The sequence below is a fragment of the Pinus tabuliformis genome, chromosome 2_1, assembly GCF_031772625.1.
Source record: "Pinus tabuliformis cultivar Carrire ecotype Pingquan chromosome 2_1, CPIR1, whole genome shotgun sequence".
NCBI classification, from domain to species: Eukaryota; Viridiplantae; Streptophyta; class Pinopsida; order Pinales; family Pinaceae; genus Pinus; species Pinus tabuliformis.
In genome coordinates this window covers 757,959,215-757,972,977 of record NC_142299.1, presented here as the reverse complement: position 1 = coordinate 757,972,977, position 13,763 = coordinate 757,959,215, and the positions used below count along the sequence as shown (strand labels likewise).

At 35.7% G+C, this 13,763-nt stretch overlaps 1 protein-coding gene across 1 annotated transcript in view; it reads right to left on the bottom strand.

Moving 5' to 3' along the window:
- PES1 (Esterase/lipase/thioesterase family protein) overlaps window positions 1-13,763 on the bottom strand; it is a 774,423-nt gene that overhangs the window by 682,853 nt on the left and 77,807 nt on the right. Inside the window, exon 3 of the mRNA XM_089403248.1 lies at window positions 4,846-4,987. The gene's annotated coding sequence lies outside the window, so the exon portion shown is untranslated. The remainder of the gene's footprint in view (window positions 1-4,845; window positions 4,988-13,763) is intronic.

Sequence of the window (13,763 nt, the reverse complement as noted above, 5' to 3'; positions counted from 1 at the left end):
CCTGCCAGACTCGAACAGCGTTAAGAAGATGAAACAAAATGCAAATAACTAACATTCTGAAGACATGTAACAGTCGAAGTGTGCAAACCTCTTCAGCCTATTTCCCAACTCAAGTGGAAAGATCTGATCATGCTCACCCCATATTATCAGTGTTTTCTGCATGGAAAGCAGGGGAACACATTCTTGTATGTGAAAGGGAAATATAAAGAAATAAAAAGTTCAGGTCTTCATAACAATACATCATGTTTTCAGGATACACAGTTTAAGTCTATAAGTTCATAAGTCGACCCATTGAGGCTGCTCCAGCCAGTACTTCAACCGCTGCTTCCAAAGAGGGTTCTCCAGTTCCATAGGCTGAGGCTTCCCAAAATTTTTAAATTACTTCAGGTCTGCTTCGTGTTTTTAACCTTGTCACATAAGCCACATATTTGAATTTTCCTTTGGCCATTGGTCTTCAATTATGTCTTCAAAATAATTTAAATTTTAATACCAAATGTGTGGACAGTGGACACTAAAGACAATAGCTAAAGACAATGGACAATGGACAGTCACTCAAATTTAATTTTTATTTTTTGTTTATGTTTTTGTTTTTAAATTTTAATAATTTATATTTAATTCTACTATATTTGCATTGTAAATTTTAATTTACATGATGAATTTTTTATTTTTTTTAACTCTTTCTGCAGGGCAGAAAAACAAAAAAATATTTGCAAAATAAAGTAAAACAGTGACACAACAAGCTGCAAGCCTGCAAGTGTAAATACTAAAATCGTTGATTACAACATGAGCAGCCACAGTGACACTGATCGTGATACTGATAGTGATTATGATGTTCAAACAGAAAGTCCTCTTGGATCTGAAATCCCATCAACAATGAATGAAACCCATGGCAGCAGTGCAGCGAGTGTTTCTCCCAGTGCAACTGCAACTGCAACCCCGTCAAAGGCATTGGCTGAATATGCAAAAGGGACGTTTAATCCACTCAAACCTCTTTTGTTATATGTTGCCAAAATGGCTGACTCTTCAACTCAACCAAAACCGGAAAACAAAGAGGTGGGACACGCCATTGGAAATGCAATGTTTGTGGTCATTCTTGGGTTGGGAGTTATAGTCGGATCAAGATGCATCTTTTGGGTGTAGGTGGCAAAGGGGTTCATATATGTTCAAAATTAACCATATTGCAAAAATCAGAGCTCTTGAGGATGCAAATGGCAGCAGATGCAAAGGGCAACTTCTCAAGTAAAAATGCCATGGCCCAAGCTCACCAAAATGAAAATATTGATGAAGCCACAAGCTCCAAAAAAAAAATGAAAAATATGCCTCCACCAGGTTCTCGTTCTTATGCAGTGGGACCAACTCTTACAGGAATGTATGCTAAGTTGAACCGTAATGATACAGATGATACCATTGGAAAATTTCTTTTTTGCCAATGGCATTCCTTTCCATGTTAGTCGTTCTCCTTACTATAAGGAGATGGTGAAGGAAATTGCAGCAACAGGACCCTCATATGTGCCCCCAGGTGAACATAAGTTGAGGACAACGATATTAGAAAGACAAGTGGCCAATATTAATGTGCAAAAGGAAAATATGAGGCAGACATGGGCGAGGGAAGGTTGTTCTATCGTTATGGATGGGTGGACAGACATTGCCAAACGTCCACTTATCAACATCATAGTTACTTGCCAAGAGGGGCCTTTCTTTCTTAGAGCTATTGATTGTTCTGGAAAGCGCAAAGATGCAACTTTCCAATTTGGGCTTCTTTGTGATGCTATAGAAGAGGTTGGATCTACAAATGTTGTACAGGTTGTGACAGATGCAGCAGCAGTGTGTAGATCAGCAGGATTAATGATTCAAAGTAAATACAAGCATATTTTCTGGACCCCTTGTTGTGTGCATGCGCTCAATAATGCATTGAAAGACATTGACAAAATTGAGTGGGTATCTAACTTGGTGATAGCTGCAAGAAATGTGCAAATGTTTATTTGCAATCATCATACCTCTTTAGCCATGTACATGTCTCATGCGAGGAAGGAATTCCTCAAGCCTACTGACACCAGATATGCTAGTTATTTTCTTTTATTAGAGAGGATGTTGGAGGTGCAGTCAGCATTGCAGGCCATGGTTGTAACTCCAGATTGGAATAGATGGGCAGAATCCAAGACAGAGGAAGGAAAGAAAATCAGGATTCAGATATTGGATAATGATTCGTGGACAGATTGTGGTTATTTGGTATCACTTTTACGTCCTGTAGTTGAGGTCATTCGCTACACTGACACAGATTCTCCTACTCTTGGAGAAATATATGAGACTTTTGATACTATGTTGGATCAAGTAAGGGTGGCCATTCGTGAGAAAGATCCTTCCTTAGAGTTCTATACGACCCAAATTCGACCCATTATACAGCGTAGGTGGGATCGAATGAATACACCTTTGCACGTGGCAGCATATGCACTCAACCCAAAATGGTATGTGGCAAGGACTGGTAGAATTCTTCCCATTGAAGATCCAGAGGTCAAAAAGGGATTTCGAGCTGCCATTACAAAGATGTATAGTTCAGAAGAAGGGAGAACAATTAGGAGACAGTGGATGCAATTTGCAAGTCTCAGTGGTCCCTTCAACAAGCATGATGCAAGGGAAGATCGCAATGATTTAGGCCAAACTGACCCCATTGGTTGGTGGACCATGCATGGGGATGATGCTCCAAAGATCCAACAACTTGCTATTCGCTTATTGTCTCAGATTGCTAGTTCCTCTGCAGCAGAGAGGAATTGGTCCACATATAGCTTCATCCACTCTATCAAGAGGAATAGACTTTCCTCTAGGAGAGTAGAGAAGCTAGTTGCAGTGCACAGTTCTCTACGTCTTGCACATAGGAAGACACCAGAGTATCGGAAGGGACCGGCAACACGATGGGATGTGGATCCAGAGGATAGTGCACAGATAGATGACGAGGATGGACTAGATGAGCTACGACATGGTTTGGTTGGAGTTTCATTGGTTACTGAAGAGAGTGACTCTGACTCGGATATTGACATTCCCATTGATGGTCTTGATGACTTCATGCAGCAGATAGATGTAGAGGACCAATCATTGAGATTGAGTCCTTGATGCTGATTTATCATTTTATTTTCAGTGCTGACTATGCATTTTTCATTTTTGAGTTGCGACACTAGATATTGATGACTTGACTCTTCACTCTTAACTATTTAGTATTTTTGAGTTTGAACTTTGAAACTTTGAAGTTTGAGTTATATAAATTTAGTGTTCAAACTTTGAAAATATAGAATGATGAATGATGAATTTAGTTTTTAAATCAATGTAGATTACTAGATTGTAGAATGATGAACCATTGAATCAATGAATGATGAATGATATCGATTAATCTACATTGTATTTCAGTATTTCAATATTTTATTACTGATTTTTTTTTTCAAATCTCAATGCTCATGGTATGTATGAATAATAATTAATTCAATAATGAGACTTGTCACTTGAGTATGTCATATGAATGATGTATCATGTATGTATCAAAATGAATGATGAGGATGGATCAATGATTCAAATTTCAATTGTCTATTTAATATTTTAATTTTTTATGCTTTCATTATTGAATAGTGAACAATGAATATGAACTTGAATTATAACTATATATATATATATATATATATATACCTCGACGACTCCCTGTAACCCCGAAATTTCCCTAAAATTTGAGGGTACTCGTACACATCCCTCCTATGCGTCTCCTCGCACCCGCGTCTCCTCGCACCCGCATCTCCCCGCACCGGAGTCTTGGTGGAACATTGATTTTTAATATAATAATAGATCTTAAATTGAAAATATAGAAAAAAACTAAAAATTAACCAAAAAAATAAAATTAGTAACTAGTACACAGTAAAACTAAACTGAATGCCAATATAGATAATACCATGCGGCTATAATAATAATTAAGGATAATTAAATTCAGAAGATAAACTAATCAATTTAACCTTTATCACGTGCAACTTTGTTACTAAGGAAATATACTTTTAAGTAAAATTTTGTTTGTTGTTGGGAAGTTCTTCAGTATCACGTTTCTTTTGAAAGACATTATTACTCTTAAAAGTAAACCTTCCCAACCGAGAGATTGCAAACCTACCCGTCAATTTTGCACATGTTCCAAAGCCCATGTTAGAACCTGAAGCGACAGTGTCGTCGTCCGTTATCACTTCGTGGAGCCGACGCTCCGGTAAAAAGTCTGCATACCGGATAGTTTTTTCATGTGCTTAGGCCGCGTTTAATGGTCATGGTCTCTGTGTTGGACCAGACCAACTAAAGCGTGGCAACTATTCCCGTAGCGGACATTTTAGATTAATTTCTGGAGTCTCGTTTTGACGAAGGCGTGCGCCCCAAAATGGCACAGTATAAGGGTTACTCATCTAGCCCTCTTTTGAGCGACCTCATTTGAATTGGGTGGATTCGAGATTTGTTAAAATTTATAGTTCAAATTGAGATCGCAAACATTTAAACGGAAATTGGGTGGATTTGAGATTGTTAAAATTTATTGTTCAAATTGCGATCTGAAACATTGAACAGATTTAGATATCCTGTTATACTTTAAGAATGGAATTTCCAGTACAGATTTTGATTGAATTTATTTTCAGGACTGAATTTTCCCAAATTCGTGTAGAACATGTCGAATTAAAGACAATATCAGCACCGGTTATCCATGGACTCGAACATAAACTTTTATGATAAACTGTGCTTGACGTGTGAACAATGATTTTAGTTGCAATTGTAACAGAGTATATTCGATGGACTGCCAGAAAAACATGTATATGTTGCCATGGAAAATCAAGAAGCTACCTTTCTTTGGAGTGTATTCTCTGCTGCCTTTTGTTTCCCTTGTAACTTTCCACTTTCACGGAGCTGTCCTCAGTATATCAAGAGCTATAAGCTATAGCTTCCGATGTTACGAATATTCTGAATTCTTGGCTTCCCTATCCCCCTGCAATAACAGAAGAAATTAGTCATTCTCGACATATAAACAAATTCAAATGGAAGCCTTATTTAAGATATTTGAACAAGACAGTTCAATAAAAACAAATCTTCTTGGACAATAACATCGCCTATTAAATGTAACAATGCATTTAAAGACATTCTTCCGACAAGAGAAGCATATTAAATGCAAATCATCAGAAATTTCTCAAGTTTGTATTGCTGAAATCCAGGGAATCTTTCTTTTTCATACGCCTGTATAAAGTTGTCCGGCTTATAACAAAAGGAGTCATCTAATGAGGTGGAGGAAGGAATTGCCTGGACTGTCAAGTGGTCGGGAAATTTTTGAGGCATCTAAAATTTTGAAGTTTTACAGCTATAATTTAGATTTATAAAAATCACAGCCTGATTTTATCAAAATATAACCTAAATTTCCATAACTTTTAGAGCAAAAAACAGTCTCATTAGACTCTAACATAAAGAAATAAATATTTACCAAAGATTTTTTTAAAATAAAATGCTTTATTTACAACCTTTAATTAAAAAAAATCTTTACAAGAAAAACATATAGTCTTAATTTTCAGACTGCTTTCCATAATAAGGAGCTTTAAATAACTAGAGATTTTCTTCGGACTTATAGACAAAATATGTAAATGTAAAAAGAATATATGTCAATATATTGTATCATTTTTTCCAAAAACTTTTTGTGATTTATATTATGAATATTGAGACATTTTCCAGTACTAATCACATCCAAAGCAAAGCTTTACTTTTCTTGGAATACTGAGACATTTTTCTAACACTAATCACATCCTAAACTTTCCGTGATTAGTAACGAAAAAAAGTCCCAATATTTCATTCTTATTGAAATAAGCCGAAGATTAAAATTCGGATTTTATAAGAAATTGATTTAAACCCTGCTAGCAAGGAATATACCTTATGTAATGCTAATCATTCGTATCACTTTAGAGTTCCAAAATTGTCTCCGGCATAGTAATGCGAATCTTCTTTATTTCTCGAATTAGGCAGATGGAATATTTAGTTGCAGAAAAGATAATCTCACAGCGGTGAACTGCTGTCCGGCTACAAACTGTATAGCCAAACGCAAACTCCTTCCAAGAGAGAAACGAGACGAAGATGCCAGAAGGTTTGCAGGAAAGATTACCTCACAGTGGTGAAATGCTTCCCGGCCACAAACTGGTATAACCAAACGCAACTCCGGATGGAAACGAGACGAAGATGCAAGGAGGTTTGAGAAAGCTACTCCACATAGTTACAAAGTTTAAGCCACTACATGCCTAAATGGCATTGCCATGTACGTACCAACTGCAAACCCCTACATGCCACGTGAAACAAGATGATAATTCTACGAATATGATAGGTATATTTCGTCCATGGAATCTTGATTGATTGATTATAAACATAGCAGCTTTCAAAACGTAACTCTGTCGTTTGGTTGTTGAAAAGGCATCTGTGGTGCAGCTCTGCTAACGTTCCCAACGAAACTCTGTCGTTTGGTTGTTGAAAAGGCATCTGTGGTGCAGCTCTACTAACGTTCCCAACGTAACTATGTCGTTTGGTTGTTGAAAAGGCATCTGTGGTGCAGCTCTGGTAACGTTCCCATTGGCATGGGGTATAAAAGTGAAAAAAGTTACCGGAGGTATTGTCATACCATGGAATAAACAGCGTTGAGAGTTCTGTTTTTTTTTAAATAATTAAGTTTGAAGCTTGAGTTTCACTTTTGTGATGTGATATATATAAAGTTAAGTTATACGTAATGTAAATGGAGCGTATAAAAGTGAAAAAGTTACGCGAGAAATTGTCATACCATGGAATAAACAACAAACAACAGAGTGATAATTTTGCTTTTTTTAAATAATTAAGTTTGAAGCCTGAGTTTCACTTTTGTGATGCCATATATATAAAAATAAAGTTAAGTTATATGTAATGTAAATTGTAAATTTGTATAGGTATCTTTATTATTTAAATGCCCATACATATCTATAAATAAAATTAATTTATATAATTTGTATGGTATCTTTATTATTTAAGTGCTTCAACTATAGTAGAAAATGTCATTTTGCTTTTGAATGTACATATAAAGATAATAATAAGGAGGAAAAAGATAAATAAAAAAAGAAATTTAGATGAAATAATAATGGAAAATATTTAGAAAAAAATATTTTTATTTTAAAGAAGTTAGTAGGTTATCGAAGGATGATGGATATTATGAATTCTAAAGCAATTCAATGTGTAAAGCTTCTCATGGCTTTTGGGAATCAAAATTTCAATCAAGAACTAATCTAGAAGATGAAGAATGTGAGGTATAGAGGCTGAAGAATGTGCGGTAAAGGTAGATATGAAAGAATTTTTACGTGTTTTTAGATGATATATACAGACAAAGAAGGAAGAACTAAAAGTAGAAGTAACAAGAAAAAGGGAAATAAAAAAGAAAGGAGAAATCTAGGAGGAATAGTAAAAGGAAAAATTTTTGAAAGAATTTTTTATTTTTATTTTTATTTCAAAGAAGTTAGTAGCTCATTAAAAGATGAGTATTTGAATCTAAAGAAATTCAAGATGTTATTAGAGAAATTTCGAGGTTTAAAATGAGTCTTTTAAGGAATATTATAAAGTAATAGTGGAAATAATAAAATAAAAGTTTGGAGGGAAAAAAGAAAAAACTACTTTTTCAACTTATTTTCAACTTATCTCCCTACAATTTTACTCAAAATTTAAGTGGAAGCACTAGTTTGATGAATAATTTAATTTTGCATCTCTCAAAATTATGCAACATGGGTATGCTTTAGATGTAAAATTAAATTATGCATCCTAATTTAATTTTTCATCTCTTGAAATTATGCAACATGCATATGCATTGGATGTAAAATTAAATTATGCATCCAATGAGTGTTCCCGCTCAAAAGTTGAGTAAAATAATAGGGAAATAAGTTGAAAAAGTAATTTTTTATTTTTTATTTTATTATTTTTTCACCTTTTTACTCCAAAAATGATGAATCATCCCATGGCCGACATCATCATATTGAATCCTATTGGTTCTTATAAAGTTGATTTTTGTTGTACTTTTTTGTTTTGAGGCCCATTTTTGACCTCAAAATTTCTCTAATGAAAGATTATGATGGCTCTTGAAAATCAAAATTCCTGCACTAATCTAGAAGATGAAGAATGTGAGGTAGAGATAGATATGAAAGGAGAACTCCTAAGTGCTTGAGATGAAATAAACAAACTAAGAAGGAAGAAACAAAAACAGAAGGAACAACCACAAGCCAATTCCTGCACTGATCTAGAAGATGAAGAATGTGAGGTAGAGATAGATATGAAAGGAGAACTCCTAAGTGCTTGAGATGAAATAAACAAACTAAGAAGGAAGAAACAAAAACAGAAGGAACAACCACAAGCCCACACTGAGAAAGATCATAAGGCAACAATTCTATTAAAAAAACAAGTAGAAGAGGTCAAAAGGAATATAAGACATAATGGTAAATTAGTTAAAGGGAAAAAAAATAAGTGGAATATTAGAAGGATACTTCTCTAAGAAAAGATATAGAAAAAACTAAAGCTCAAATGGATGTAAACCTAAGGTTTAAAAAGGGGTATAAAAACCTAGATAACATCCTCAGTATTGAGAGATCACTGACAATCGAGATATGACTTGGCTACAAAGATATTTATGAAGTTGTCAAAGGAGAGTCAAGCTCTAACATATCAAGAACATAGGAACCTAATAGCTAGGCTAATGTGATCAAAGGACCAAGCAACTAGTCTAACAAAGTGAGGAATGAAGCTAAAAAGCATTGGAAACAAAGTTAGATGAGCCTAAAAAATAATAATGGAGCAAGTAAGAAACAAGAGCTTCAACCTCCTTAAGCCAACAAACAAAGAAATTCTCGAAGATCAATCCCTTCAAGAAGATTCTTCACACCAAAGGTACCCAGATATCTTTTATGGCTATTTTTTTTCATGTCATAACTTTGGTCATAAGGTTGTAAACTAAGCTTATAGATATGTGAGAAATATAAATGTTAGATCTGATTGGTTCATAATGCCTAGATCTAGAAATTACTATGTTACTAATGCTAGAGAAAAATGCAATTTCTCCTCTTTTGGATGAAATTGAGTGCTATGTATGCAATAACTTTAGACATAAGGAAAACGAGTGTAGAAGAAAGATGATAAATTCTTATAAGCAAGATAGGAAAGAAGAATTCACCAAGATATGGAAGAAGAAGCTTAAGAATGTAGAAAAGTGTGGATTTGCTCTTTATGCTCAAAATCAAGGAAACCAGTGGCACATTGATAGTGGTTGTTCAAAGCAAATGATAGGAGACAAGAACAAGGGTGTATCTTTGAATGAAGACATAGGAGGTAGATTTACTTTTGGGAATAATGCACTAGCAAAAATAATGGGAAAAGGGGAAATTATTTTCGACAAGGGAAATACTAAAGCTCATAATGTATTGTATGTAGATGGTCCTAAAAATAATCTCTAAGTGTTAACTAAATGTCTAACTAGGATATGATGTCATATTTCATTTACATGGTTGTGGAGTAAATAAGGCATATTCAAGTAAAACAATTGTGACGATAATTATAACCTCAAGCAATGTATATGTACTGAATGCAGAAAAATAGAGATGTCGTATGGGAAAAATGGATGAGAGTTGGTTATGGCACAAGAGACTAGGTTATCTCATCTTTGATAAACTTGTCAATTTAGGGAAAAAAATATGTTGTATGAGATATGGCCAAGATTTCAAAGCCAAAGAATACTATTTGCAAGTCATTTCAATTTGGAAAAAAACACAGTTTAGTTCAAGGCAAAGGCGAATTCAACAACTAGATTCTTAGAACTTATTCATACAGACCTCAATGGACCCACAAAAAGTCAATCTCCATGAGGGTAGATGATCTGTAAACTACGTGGATATTCCATTAGACAATTCATTATAACATATCTAATAAAAATATATTTAAAATATGAAGTTCTACACTATCACAATTTTGTTATATTTCTAGATATGTAGATTTACTGTTAATAGTGCATGAATGCAAATTCAAATTATGCTAGAAAATAGAGAACGAAAAAAAAAAATCTCACACACACATTTGACATAAGATGTGCTTTGGGAAACCTGTTCGGGAGAAATCCCAGCTGAAAGGTGAGGCCTCTTTACTCTCTTTCTCTATATGGAAATATGTGTGCGAGTACACATAAGTATGGCCTATGGCCCATTGGATGCTAAAGTGCACAAATCCTATGTGTGTGCTCTATCTCCTATCCCTCTTGGCTATGTTTTCTTAGCTATGGAAGAAATTCACTCAAAAGAATAAATCCCTTTTCCTCCCAATGGTCCATTTATAACGTCACAACCCGATAACCTACTAGTGGTTAGGTTTGACTACCTCAACTCTTAACCAGAGTTACAATAAAGACTCTTCTAGAGTTATTACATCATAATCACATGGGTAGCCATTTTTTCATGAATAATGGGGGCTGATGTGGCATCCTCTCGAATTATGGTGGTAAAAACATGAAGGTCAACTTTTTAGTGGCATAACTTTCACATACAGAATTCGATTGACACGATTCTTGCACAGTTGGAAAGGTATTTATGTATGGAATAAGGAAAAAGGGTGTGAAGCTAAAGCTGATTTTTTTTACCCCTAAAAAATGTCATTTGATTCCTTAAAATGATCCCGGAAGGTTTCAAAAACTCTTTTGCCAAACTGGGTCCCGTGGGTAAAAACTGTCCCATGAGCCGGTTCATCCACTTTTTCCACTTTGAAAGCATCGAGATGGATGGAAAACAATATAATGACCCAATATGGATCACACCTCCCCATTTCTGGGAGGCTTTTGGTTTCCAAAAGCTTCTACTGAATGAGGTGAGGACATTTGTCCTCCACCTTCTCTTTAGTGTACCATTTAGCTTTGCCTGGAAGTTGTCCTTTCAACCCAATCTACCAAAGGTCTTGTTGCATATGTCTTGTATTTCTAGACCTATTCTACTAAACTGTATCTTTTGTCAACTTTTCCTGAGGATTTAGTGCCAAATTCTTCACATAAGGTAGGACCTATTCCTCTTCCCGATCTAACATGGAAGGCTCATAGAGTTTCAAATTATCTACATTCACAACATAGTAAATGCGTGCATATGGTGATAAACTGAGTTGATAGACATTATCAACCAAATTATACAGTATCTCAAAGGGACTGTACCTCAGAGTCTTGATTTTATTACCAGGCCCCTGTAGCCTCTCCTTGTTCAACTGTAAACATACTTTGTCTCCCACCTTGAATGATTTCTTTGTCCTATTTTGATCATGCCTAACCTTATATTTCTTTTGTTACTTCTGTAGTGTCTCTTGTACCTGTATATGGATATGCTTGATATTCTCTATAATTTTTTTAGCCCTCAAGGCATCTCTTATAAGATCTTCCCTTACTCCTCCTTTCTTCCCACATGCAATGTCCAAAGGCGAAGGAAAAAATATCCAAATCAAGTTTCAAATGGCGAATTTCCTATAAAATTATGGGCTAATCTATTATAAGAATGCTATATATATGCCATATTTCCATCCCAGGTCCTTGGATGTTTTTGGTTGTATCCCCTTAAAAAGCTACACCAAAGCCCCGTTGATTACTTCTGTCTGCCCATCTGTCTGTGGATGGAATGTTTTATATCACTTCAACTTCATGTCCATATTCTCCCATAATGTAGTTTAGAATGCATCGATAAATTTCTTATCCCTGTCTGAAACGAAGCTCCTTGGTATCCCAAAGTGCACCCAGACGTATCTAAATAACAAGTTTGTTTCTTCTTTCCCACTTATGGTATTTTTATAGGGAATCCTAACACACATCTTGTTGAACCTGTCAACTATCATGAACGGGTAGTCATGTCCTTTCTTGGTTGTTGGTAAACCTCCCACAATGTCCATGGAGATGCTTTCCCACAGATGAATGGGTAAGGTAAGGGATGATATAGATCCTGTTTCCTATTGCCAGGATTGTTGGTGCAATAAAGCATGCATACTCTTATTAACCTAACTATATGTTCTTACATCATGGGCCAATACACATACTTCTATAAATTGGTCATGGTCTTCCCTACACTAAAGTGCCTCGCAACCTTGGAGCTGTGAGCCTCTTTAATCAAATGCAATCACTCACCTTTAGGAAAACATAACTTATCCAGCCTATAGAGTAACTCATCATCGAGATGGTATTCAATGACATTGTCTCCATCGTGCACATGACTCTAACTCTGCAACTGCAGAAACACCTCCTTGAATTCCTCATCCTCTAAATACGATTCTCTGTATGTATCATGGGTGAATGGCTCAATGTGCATACGATTTCCCAAAGTTGTGATCTTTGATGTGGGTGGCCTTGAGAGAATATCAACCAACTTATTTGTGCTACCCTTCTTGTACTTAATCACCAAATGAAATTACTATAGAAACCCCATCCACTTGTAATGCCTAGTTTGTTGTAGCTTACTCTAGGTCTGCAAGTACTATAGTGGTTGGTGATCTGTGTTGATTAATGTCTCATTTCCCATCAAATAGTGTTTTCACTTCTTCACAAAGTGCACCATGGAAAAAGCTCCTTGTTTTAGGTAGGGTAGTTAAGAACTGCCCCATGACATACTTCAGAATGGTAGCATACCTACTTTCTATTAGCTTTTGATAGCACCGGGTGTGCTCTAGCCATGAAAATTGGTGGAGAGCCTAAGGCAAATGAGTTCTAAAGAACCCAGAACCGTTTGGTGAAATTATGTCCGATTGTATTTTATTAAAATAATTAATATTTTTAATGGGGTTCCTAAGTCTAAACTTAGGAAAATCAAAGTATTAATGGGTATTAATCAAAATATGGGTGAGAATGATCTAGAAGGAGGATCAAGTCAAGTTTTAATCTTAGCTGTTGATTAGAGACTTAATCTTGGCTGTTGAAGTCTCAATGAGAAAAGTATAAGAAGGAGGCTTGGGGTTCATTTAGAAAGACACACGAAGAGAACGAATTGATCTGAAGTTCGATTTCTGGGGCTAGGAAGCTGAGATTTCGAGCTAAGTGATGATTTTGTAGCAGAGGGGAAGGGATAGTTCGGGAATACTGGACATAGAGGCAGAGAGACGTTAGTGGAGGCAACACAAAAACTAGGAGGACTGATGTTAGGCCAATCTGTGCCCACACAAGCCCGATGCAGAGCCAGAAGGCCAGCGCAGAAGCAAAATCTTCCCTCATGCAGAAAGTCAGAATTGTCAGGGAACTACTGGAACAATCGGGAAGGTTGACACAGAAGGCAGAAGACAAAATGCAAAGCTAACACATAGCATGTAACTCTGACACAGAGCCTACTAGGGCCAACATAGAGATAGATGGGGTTAGCCAGTTTTGTTGCCAGATCAGTCGGAATTTTCCGGGTGAAGTGAGGTAAAACTCACAAAGTTTTCCGCCACTATATTTTCTCTGTCACTGGATTGTTAGGAGGGCATCCAACATTGTATTCAAAATTACTGCTCAATAATAGAAAACCCTCGGAGCTGTTGCACCATTTTCCCTCCTTGGGTTTTTCTGAGGACTATTTTGTCCAAAAGTAACTGTGTCCTACGCATCTTGTTCATTGCTCAATTTTATGTTTCATGTAATCAAATTTAAAGTAGAGTATGTTTTATAAGTAATTTACTTCATTATTCAAAAAATAACTTTATAATGTATATTAAAATCAAGTAGGAGAAGTAAATTCAGCTTTGTTGCAGTA